The sequence below is a fragment of the Aedes aegypti genome, chromosome 1 (genome assembly GCF_002204515.2).
Source record: "Aedes aegypti strain LVP_AGWG chromosome 1, AaegL5.0 Primary Assembly, whole genome shotgun sequence".
In the NCBI taxonomy this organism is placed as follows: Eukaryota; Metazoa; Arthropoda; class Insecta; order Diptera; family Culicidae; genus Aedes; species Aedes aegypti.
The window spans coordinates 281,922,407-281,933,661 of NC_035107.1; the positions used below are offsets into that span (position 1 = coordinate 281,922,407).

The window sequence follows — 11,255 nt, forward strand, 5'->3', positions numbered from 1 at the left end:
CGGTCAAATTACACCGGCTACTGAATGAAGTGCTACTAGGTTGGTCTATTCCGATCACCCAGAAGACAATGGCCACCTGAACAAGTGGAAGAATCCTTCCCCGATGACCACCATCGCCGCATTTGTTGGAGACATGATGGTGTGACTTGAAGAATATGTCCTGTGCGATGTGAGATGGAGAGGCGGGGCTTGAGAGCTGGCAGTCGGTCTTACTGTACGGGAACGTTCAAAAATTACAAAATTATTTTATGAGTTCAAATTTGTCTAACATCAATGATTCTCTTTCTCTGTAATCTTCCCCCTTAAACATTACGAACATGTCTTTGTTATCGTATTTTTAATCTCTTATTTCACATGCCTCATCTCTCATCTTTTTTCTATTATCTCTTATCTTTTATCTTTCATCTTTCATCTTTCATCTTTCATCTTTCATCTTTCATCTTTCATCTTTCATCTTTCATCTTTCATCTTTCATCTTTCATCTTTCATCTTTCATCTTTCATCTTTCATCTTTCATCTTTCATCTTTCATCTTTCATCTTTCATCTTTCATCTTTCATCTTTCATCTTTCATCTTTCATCTTTCATCTTTCATCTTTCATCTTTCATCTTTCATCTTTCATCTTTCATCTTTCATCTTTCATCTTTCATCTTTCATCTTTCATCTTTCATCTTTCATCTTTCATCTTTCATCTTTCATCTTTCATCTTTCATCTTTCATCTTTCATCTTTCATCTTTCATCTTTCATCTTTCATCTCTCATCTCTCATCTCTCATCTCTCATCTCCCATTTTTATTTCTTTAGATTTTTGTTCTATTTCGTCTTTTCTTCTCTGTCGTTCTAAATAATGTTAAAGAAAGTTTGACTACGGTCTAGAAATCATTAAGTTTTCGTTTCATTTATCTCTCTTCATGACCACGTGAATCTTTTGCTCTGGTTTCTTTAGTCCATCTCAAATATGTATATCTTTTTTTTTTCTTTTTTAACATTTGTTATTTCTATTTTTTTTCTGTCTCTATTGTTATGCTCAACTTCAAACTCTTCTATTCATTCATTTTGGTTTCTCTTATATTTCTTTTGCTGACCTCCTATTGTGTTCGGTATGTGTGCAGAAATCAAATAAGAAATATTTCAAGAATATTGAACATAATTTAGAGGGATCTTTTTCCAACTTTGAATGGGAATCCCTTCAAATATTTATAATATATATGATTCTCACTAAAATTTCCATGATAACCTCTTGCAACCTAGTAAAAATACTTTCTTGTATTGTAAAATTTATCGTATCTTCATTGAGTGTTTTTCTCTGAACAAGAAATGCTGTCTTGAATTTTTCCTGATATTTTTTTTTAAATATTAAGTTAATTTACCGCCTTCATCATACAATCTATTTTATTCCATACATTTTTCTCAACCTTCTAGTCTTTTTAGCCATTCTTGTCTCTCTCGTCTTTCTCGTCTTTCTCATCTCTCTCGTCTTTCTCATCTTTCTCGTCTTTCTCATATTTTTCGTTTTTATAGTCTTTCTCATCGTTCTCGTCTTGCTCGTCCTTCTAATCTTTTTCGTTTTTCTAGTCTTTCTCCTCCTTCTTGTTATTCTCGTCTCTCTTGTCTAAATTTTACCACTGGACTCTCGTTTCTCTTGTCTTTCTTTTCTTTCTCGTCTTACTCGTCTTTCTCATGTTTTTCGTCTTTCTCGGTCTTACTCGTCTAACACGTCTTGTTCGTCTTTCTTTTCCCTCTCGCCTTTCTCGTCTCTCTCCTTTCTCGTTTTTCTCGTATTTCTTGTCTGTCTCGTCTCTCCCGTCTTTCTCGTCTTTCTCGTCTTTCCCGTCTCTCCCGTTTTTCTCGTCTTTCCCGCCTTTCCCGCCTTTCCCGTATGTCTCGTCTTTCTCGTCTTTCTTGTCTTTCTCGTTATTCTCGTCTTTCTCGTCTTTCTCGTCTTTCTCGTCTTTCTCATCTTTCTCGTCTTTCTCGTCTTTCTCGTCTTTCTCGTCTTTCTCGTCTTTCTCGTCTTTCTCGTCTTTCTCGTCTTTCTCGTCTTTCTCGTCTTTCTCGTCTTTCTCGTCTTTCTCGTCTTTCTCGTCTCTCTCATGTTTCTCGTTTTAAGCTTTTCTCGTCCTTCTCGGCTTCCGTGTCTCTCTCGTCTTTCTCGTCTTTCTCGTCTTTCTCGTCTTTCTCGTCTTTCTCGTCTTTCTCGTCTTTCTCGTCTTTCTCGTCTTTCTCGTCTTTCTCGTCTTTCTCGTCTTTCTCGTCTTTCTCGTCTTTCTCGTCTTTCTCGTCTTTCTCGTCTTTCTCGTCTTTCTCGTCTTTCTCGTCTTTCTCGTCTTTCTCGTCTTTCTCGTCTTTCTCGTCTTCCTCGTCTTTCTCGTCTTTCTCGTTTTTCTCGCCTTTCTCTTTGTTCTCGCTTTTTTCGCTTGTCTCACCTTTCTCGTCTTTCTCGTCTTTCTCTTCTTTCTCGTTTTCAGCTTTTCTCGTCTTTCTCGACATCCTCGACCTTCGCGGCTTCCGCGTCTTTCTCGCCTCTCTCGTTGTTCTCGCTTTTCTCGCCTTTCTCGTCTTTCTCGTCTTTCTCGTCTTTCTCGTCTTCCTCGTCTTCCTCGTCTTTCTTGCCTTCCTCGCTTTTCTCGTCTTTCCCGTTTTTCTCGTCTCTCTCGTATTTCTCGACTTTCTCGTATGCTCGTCTCTCTCATATTTTCGACTTTCTCATCTTGCTCTTCTTTCTCGTCTTTCTAGTCGTTCTCTTCTTTCTCGTCTTGCCCATTTTTCTCGACTTTCTTGTCTTTTTCTTTTTTCTCTGTTTTCGTGGCCTACTGTCTATCGCGTTTCCTGTCTCCTTTGTCTTTCTCATCACTCTTGCCTTTCTTGTATTTATTATCCAACGTATTTTTCTCCACAGTGCTAATCCTATCTTGTCATGTTCTGACTCTCTAGTTTTCTCATGTTTCTCTTCATTCTATCTTGCTCATCTTATGGTACGTTTTCTTGTCTTTACAGTTTCACTCGATTCTAGAAATGCTTAATGAAATTTCATCATCTATTTCAGAATTTTGCTTCATTTGTCGTTTAATTTTGTCATTTTTATCAGCTCTCATCCAATCTCATTCCATCATCATCTTTCTTGATTCTATTATCTTTCTTCATCTTCTTATCATTCTTGACAAGCTCATCCTTCTAATGTTCGTCAATTATGTCAATTATCTCTTCTTTACTTTCTCTATACATTTTCTTATCTCTTTTTTTCTTGTTTTCTTCGTCTTTTTCATGTGGGCTTCGTGGCCGTGCGGTTAGTGTCGTCAGGCATTTAGCCGCAACGTGTCAAAGAGTGTGGATTCGATTCTCGCTTCAGTCCGGAAAACTTTTCGTGAGGAATGTTTTCCGACAGTGGCACTGAGCATTACATCCTCGTTCGTTGTCTAGTGTGGTGCTTCCTTCAAAAGACAAATCCGTCTACTGAAAGCATTAACGTGTTGGTGTCTTTTTTTTTCATCGTATCTGGCTTTACGATTGTTATGGGTCTTTCTGTTATCTCTTGTGTGACGTCATTCTTGTAGCTCGTCATTTTCGTCTGCTTCTCGTTTTGATCCTTAATATTTTGTGTCCTGATCTTCTAGTGAAAAAAAGAAGCTATTTTGCCGTACAACAATGGTCATATTCAAATAGCTTTATACACATTGTTTCCCTCTCGATTTATTTAGCTTATGCTTTGTGAACGAATGGTCATAATGAACTACAAATTACATGAATATGCCGAAAATAACAAAAACAAATTAATACGGTAAAGAAACAAAAATAATTGCGACAATTTCCTGTCATACTTTTATTTATTTTATTTTGTCTCTTTTGTGATTTGATCTATCTATTTCCCTTTGAGTCTCTCTTGTATGTTGTTGTTGTTTGTTTCACATCGAGTTATTTATTTCTCTATTGATTATTTTCGTATTTGTTTTCTTTATCTGTTTTGTTTCTGCAGATATGTTTGTCTCGCTCTTTTTTGCGTCTTACTTGAATTTCTGCTACTTCCCATCTCTATCAAATGTCTCATTTTTCTAGTTTTTCTCATATTTCTCACTTTTCTTTTCTTTCTCTTCTGTCTCGTCTCCTATATTTTTTTTTTTTTTAATATTAATTTATTTCGTGTTCATTGTTACATTTAAGTACATGTCAATTAAAAACTACCTTATTTTCTAATTTACATTGTTAGCATACATTCAACAAATTTCCAAACTTTCTTTTGAACATGGTTCTGTTATTCCATCTGATTTCCCTTATCGATTTTTTAAAACAGAACAATTTTTTTGACGTCGTGATACTTAAACACCATGCGATTGCATAACATGCAAGCCACAATCCAGCACATTGCTGTTCACTTGATGCATCTATATCCCATTGGAGTAAATCCTCCAACTTATCAAATGATATTTTTAATCGATCCCTCGTTAGATTTTCAGTCCAATTAATTATATCTGTCGTTTTGGAACAGCCACGTAATCTATGCTCGTTGTTGTCGGTACTATTGCAAGCATCACACAAATCATTTTTCAGATTACCAATTCGGTAAGCCATTAGCTTCTCTTTGTTTGGAATGATGTCGTTTGCTAGACGATAAATCAGATCTTTGTCGATTGATGGTATAAAATTCAGGCTTAACTTTTTCCAAATATTCGTCCATTCAATTTGTGGAAACCGCTCCTCGACACTTGCCGTTATGTTTTTCTCGAATAAAAAATGACGATACATATCCCGAGTACTTTTGAAAACGGTATTTTGTTTTCGCTTCACGTAACCAATCACTTCCATTTCTTGTCAGCAAGCCAGGCTTAGAAAAATCCAGCAAATATTTTTCAGCTTCGTTATCTTCTCCGTATTTATCGTATAATATGTTCCGAATAAATAGAGCCTTACATTTTGACTCCGGATCCACTAGACCTAATCCCCCTCTATCTTTGACAAGGTACATTTGTTCTCTTGATACCCTGAACATCTCAGCTTTCCATAGAAATCTTCCAGTAACGCTTTTGATTTGGGCTACGTGTTTATTTTTCGGTGGGATAATTTGGGCAATGTAGTACATTTTTAAGAGCCATGTTTTAATAAATTAAGATTTCTGGTTTGCTTGATTTTTATACTGAATTTCAAGTCGTTGATTAACTTTTCGTAATTCTCGTCGATCATTTTTGACCAAGTCCTGTGAATTATCAATCCCAGAATTTTTATTTTTTCCTGTTCTCTAATGATTTGTGGTCCACTTGATGCATTGTTCAGTCGAATGAAACATGATTTTTTCAGATTCATCCGTATGTTTGCATACAACGAATATGATAGTATGATTTGCATTACCAAATCAAACTCCTGTTGATTTTTGATGAAGATAGTGACATCATCTGCAAACGCTATCACCTTAAGGAACTTTCCATAGACAAGGACACCTGAGCTGCTCAAATGGATAGCCCTGATTAGCGGTTCGATGTAAAGCGTAAACAGGATCATGCTGAGAGGGCACCCCTGTCTTACCGATGATTTAATTGCGAATTCTGGTGTCAAAAATCCTTTGTACAGAACACGAGATGATGCTTGGCCATAGAGATTTTTTAAGCATGTTACCATTTGTTCTGGAAAACCAAACTTTTCCAAAATCTTCCACAAATATGCATGATTCACATTATCGAATGCTTTCTCGAGGTCTATGCTAAGCATAAACCCTTTGAATTTCTTACTCTCCATGGATCTTGTTAAAATACGACGGACATCTTTGAGATTGTCAATACAACTTAGCTCTCGTAACCCTGCGGTCTGTCCAGGACCTAGTAGTCTGTTTAGAAAACTAGATATTCTATTTGCTAGCCACTTGGTAAATAACTTGTAATCTGCATTAAGCAAACTGATTGGTCTGTGATTTTCCAATAATGATTGATCACCTGATTTAGGAATCAGTGTTATGATGCTTTCACAGAACTCTTTTGGTGGTTGAACATTTCCGCTAATATAACTGTTGAATATCAACACTAAATCGTCCTTCACAGTTTCAAAATTTTCTAAGTAAAATTCGTATGTAATACCGTCCGGGCCCGGAGATTTTTTCTTCGAGCATGCTTTCAAAGTTGTCAAAATTTCTTCCACATTAATAGGCTCAACAAGAGACATAGCTTCTTCCTCCGTTAAAGTGTGCGATATTGATTGTATCGGATCTTCCACTTCAGCACATCCAGATTGATTGTCAGCAATACTGAATTGCTTTGAAAAGTGCTCATATATGTGCTTCACGTTACTTGATACATCTTTCAAAACCGTTTCACCCGATCTTAATCTGAATCCCGCAGCAGGCGGTTTTTTCATCTGTTTGGCTACTTGAAACACGCTTAATTTTTCCCCTTCCATCAGAAGGGTCCGTAATGGTAGCTCTTTCTCCAACTGAGGCCGTTAGGTTTCCTGAACTGGTCAACCTCGGTTGTGGACCGAGAATCACGCTGTTGGCATACGACAATTTTCCTTCGTGCTGTTTCAGACGGTCGTTGACCGAGACTCGAAAATGTTGCACGTAAATTTGTGCCGGGATTTCTACCGCCATCTCGATATGAACCCCTCTGACACCATTGAGGATTGGAAAGCCTGTGTCCACTCCATATCTCTCTCTCACCATGTGTTGTATTTTACCGTATTTCGCCATTGTTGCGGCCACGTGTTTATCATCGACCTCGATAGGAAGACCAAATATGCGTACATACTTGAAGTCTCCTCTTGCTGGTGCAAATGTTACTGTCGCAGTTTGTCCGTTGTCGTATTGAAACGAGTCTGATGCAGGGCACTCAATGAGCTCGGTCCTCATCAAATCTTCTGTCCGGAACATAACGTACACCGATAATTCCTTTGGCTCTCGGAACATAGCGTTGAGCATTTCACATGACCAGTTTCGCTTCCGGAAGAAAGCGAAAATTTCACTGTCCGATGGCATTTTTGTCTTAGCCTCGAAGACAACCTTCAGGGAGCTCGCATGAACTTTTCGGTTTTCCATTTTGACTCAAATCCGTATATTGTTTGCTAGACAATAGTCAGACAAACAAAAGAAAAAAACTTTGTTTCAAATTTTATCTACTCGCTCTCTGCCCTTTCAAATACGTCCGACACTGCTGAAAGCTGAACACGAACTGCCTAAATTTTCCACAGTTATCCAAGTAATATCTTCAATGTCTTAACTTTTTTTTTTCTATCTTTATTAACGAGATTTTTACCCCTGGGCTTGTTCCTCTCGGGATCAACGGCTTTACTTCCCTTCCGAAGGAAGTCGTCACTGAAATTTTTTTGTGACTATCTCGGGGATGGGATTTGATCCCAGGTCCTCGGCGTGAGAGGCGTGTGTTCTAACCACTACACCAGGTCCGTCCCCTCATGTCTTAACTCATTTTTGCTCTTTTTCCTGTTTTTTCGTCTCTTTTATTTCTTTTTTCTTTTGTTTCCCTCTAGCCTTTTTCTTTTCAAAATATCATTTAATTTGTCTATTTTCTCTCTCTCACTTCTTCCATTCTACTTGTCTTTCTCTTCTTACTTTATATCTCGTATGCTTGACTATTAATATGTCTTAATTAACACTATCTGTTGTATTGCTCCTGTCTATTGCCTATCACTTTCGTTCAATTCATAAGGCTCTTTTGTAAATAATGTTTCTTTGGTGTCAATCGTCTCTTAAATTCAAGAAAACTTACCATTAGGATCAATGAAAATCCGCTTGCAATGCTTTATTAAATCGTTTCATCTTTCTTGCTTTTCATGCCTTATGGGTAGATCTAAAATTTCTCATCCCTTTTTTACTATTTCTTCCATTTGCTCGTTTTCACTACATGTCCGAACGTATTTTCCTAACAATAAATCGCATTTTTTTCCATTACGTAATATCCGGTTGAACCCCTTCAGACTACACTCCTTTTGCACTTTGCCTGCCAGCTATTTATTTGTTGTTGTCGGACGGCTTTATTCGCCTCTGTTTGGGTCCATTAATTAAACATAATGCAAACTTGAGGGAAAACTTTGCGCGTTTCTTGCCCGCTGATAAAGCGGTCCGAAGAATAAAGTGCTCCATCCCCAAAGGGGTGAACATTGTTTTGCACCTTTTCTCTGCTGAAATTGAGCTTTTGAGCTGCTGGGAGTTCAACTCTCGACGAAACAAGAAATCGCACAGAAAAATGATTGTGGTTTATCATAATCTCTAGAATTTCACGTCCCTCATCGCTGGCAGTGATTACAGTTCCTCTTCTTCGAAAACTACCATAAGCTTCGGACCACATGTCGCAGTAAATTCCAATTCTCGGAAGACATCCCTCAAGAAGAGTAGTTGGCATTCCATTTTCAGCAGCAGCGATGTATTGGGATGGAGACACAATCCATCATTCCCCGGGAGGATGTGAAACAATAGATTGTCCTTGGCCTTACGCTCTCCTGGCAGGCACAGCTGTTCGGAAGGACATTTTAAAACCATCATTGTTTGGGGGCCGCAAGCGTCGCACGAAGATGACGTGAGGTCATGGGCGTAGCCAAGGAAGAACATGGATTTTTTTTCCAAAAAATATTCTAGAATTTCTTCAGAAATTTGTTTTAAAATTCTTACAATTTTTTTATGAATTCCTTAATTTTTTTTTATCACAAAAATCAAGAAGGAAAATCCAAAATCCAAAATCCAAAATCCAAAATCCAAAATCCAAAATCCAAAATCCAAAATCCAAAATCCAAAATCCAAAATCCAAAATCCAAAATCCAAAATCCAAAATCCAAAATCCAAAATCCAAAATCCAAAATCCAAAATCCAAAATCCAAAATCCAAAATCCAAAATCCAAAATCCAAAATCCAAAATCCAAAATCCAAAATCCAAAATCCAAAATCCAAAATCCAAAATCCAAAATCCAAAATCCAAAATCCAAAATCCAAAATCCAAAATCCAAAATCCAAAATCCAAAATCCAAAATCCAAAATCCAAAATCCAAATCCAAAATCCAAAATCCAAAATCCAAAATCCAAAATCCAAAATCCAAAATCCAAAATCCAAAATCCAATTCCTCTAAAATTTTGTTCAGGAGAGGAGCTTATGGAAATTAAAAATGTTGAAGAAATCTCTGGTGGAATTCTCGGAGTAAATTCTGATGATGGAATTTGGGGAAATCTCTGAAACAATTTCAAGAAGAATCCTTGGAGGAATTTTTGGAGGCCCAGACGTTCAAAAGATATCCCTCTTTGATGAAAACCCTGGCTACTCCCATGCGTGAAAACCACATAGTATCCTCGACAAGCGTATGTGTAGTGTAGTGTACCCTTTGGGAAAATGATAAATTGAGTTCGATTCATCATTGATGGAGCGCGCGTGTGGCTGGGGAAGGTGAACTTGACTAGCAGGAAGCAATATGTTTGTTTGCCCTACCCCGATGAGGCTGGTCTGAATTTTAGAGATATCCGCCTCCCTGTTTGTTCTGCGGTCGATGACTACATCCTGCCATACACGGACAGCTAACTGTTCGCACTGAGACAACAAAAGTGATTTTTGTTTAATATGATTTGATAAATTGTAGTTTTCTATGCTATTTGTCAAGTTAAAGACACTTTTATGTTGAGTGTTGAAGATATTACAATAATTCTCAGGGGAATATAGTTCACTTGCTTATAAGAGAATAAAATTTTAGAATTTACATCACCCAATTTAATCTAAATTAATAAAGCATTACCACGATAAATGCATGAAGATTGCAATGGTGTTTGTCAAAAATTATTCATGATTTTATTCGAAATTTGTTTCAAAGTTTCAACATTGGACATTTTATGAAATTCAACATTGGACATTTTATGAAATTCAACAGTAATATACTAAAATGGTTGCTTCACAGTCATTTTCATCTTTATTTAGCTGCAGAACTTTGTTCCTGATAATCAGTTGTATTATTGGTACAGCATACAGTTCGGCCAACACGAAAATAAGTCCGAAGAATAAAAGTTTGTTCTTAAGATAATGATGAGCGTTGTTTATACAGTAATGACCCGATTTTATCTACCCCCGATTTTAGCATCCCGATTTTTCCAGCCTAAAATTTATATTTATTGTAATAAGAGTAAACACGTCTATACTGGCAATATTGAGTGCATACAGTTAATTACCCTAAATTTTAAAATTTGAAATTTTTAATAATTATCCAAGAAACTGATCAATGTTACCTTGGATTACGGTACATAGAAAATGGAAGTAAAAAAACAAAATTTTAATTAACCAAATCATAAAACTAAGTCCTTAAGTTAATATAAGACTTGAAACCTGTCGAAAAAAAAACCCGATTATGGCTCTTTCCCGATTTTGTCAACCCTAAATGCAGCATGGGGCTGACAAAATCTAAACATTACTGTAAGTGAATACAGAAATTTTATATATATGTTACATTTTGCTTGAATGCCCTCAATATGATTTTTGTCTAAACAACAAGAGATTTTACATTGTACATTTTACAAGAGTTTTCTCTGCGTGTAGAATCGCACCAGTGCGACTGCTCGGTTTGAATGCGTTTTGTATGCACTGGAATGTGGTTGGCCAATCAGTCGGGTACCTTATTGGGCTAGGGCGGTTTAGGAAGGCTTTTAGCGAAAGCTTCGGTCCGGATGGGATTTCTATGACCTTCCGCTGGGTTTGTACGGGAATGAATGTGAATGTGACTGCGAGCACATTATAGATACATGATTCGGGTAGAGCCAGTGGTGTTGTTTAACCAGAAGACCCAAATCGAACCTCAAATGGTTTTCGGTTCGATACCTTGCGGTGAGTGGTAATTGTATGCCAATAGGTAGATGAGACCAGTATTAGTTTTTCACTCAAATATTTAAGTTCGGTGTACCAATAGCCGATAAGATTGGAACCAGTTTTTTTTATAAAGCCGGCGGTATATTGTTACGTCATTTGGAAGCTTTTGATCTTGGAGTTACGTGAGAAATGTGTAGTGAACCCTGTATACTGTCATGTTCGTATCTGTCATTCCTTTTGTGTTTTATGATTGCACCCATGTTGTCAAAATAAGTTATATAATGTATAGATCGCGAAAACAAGATGCCGCACGGCGCAAAGAAACCATGTTTTGTTTATCTGTGTAGAACACCGAAGTTTTAAGTACTGATTACTTAATTTTTAGTACTTTTTCAAGAAGTCCGTGCCTCTCGCTGATGTTTTCAACACTTAGTTTTGTGGGAAAATATGAAATCTACAAAAAATCATTAAGGCGAAACTTTTTTAGAAATT

At 37.0% G+C, this 11,255-nt stretch overlaps 1 pseudogene; it reads right to left on the reverse strand.

Annotated features, from left to right (window-relative positions):
* Positions 1–1,482: 1,482 nt before the first annotated feature.
* LOC110674338 lies at positions 1,483–2,693 on the reverse strand (annotated as a pseudogene).
* Positions 2,694–11,255: the final 8,562 nt, after the last annotated feature.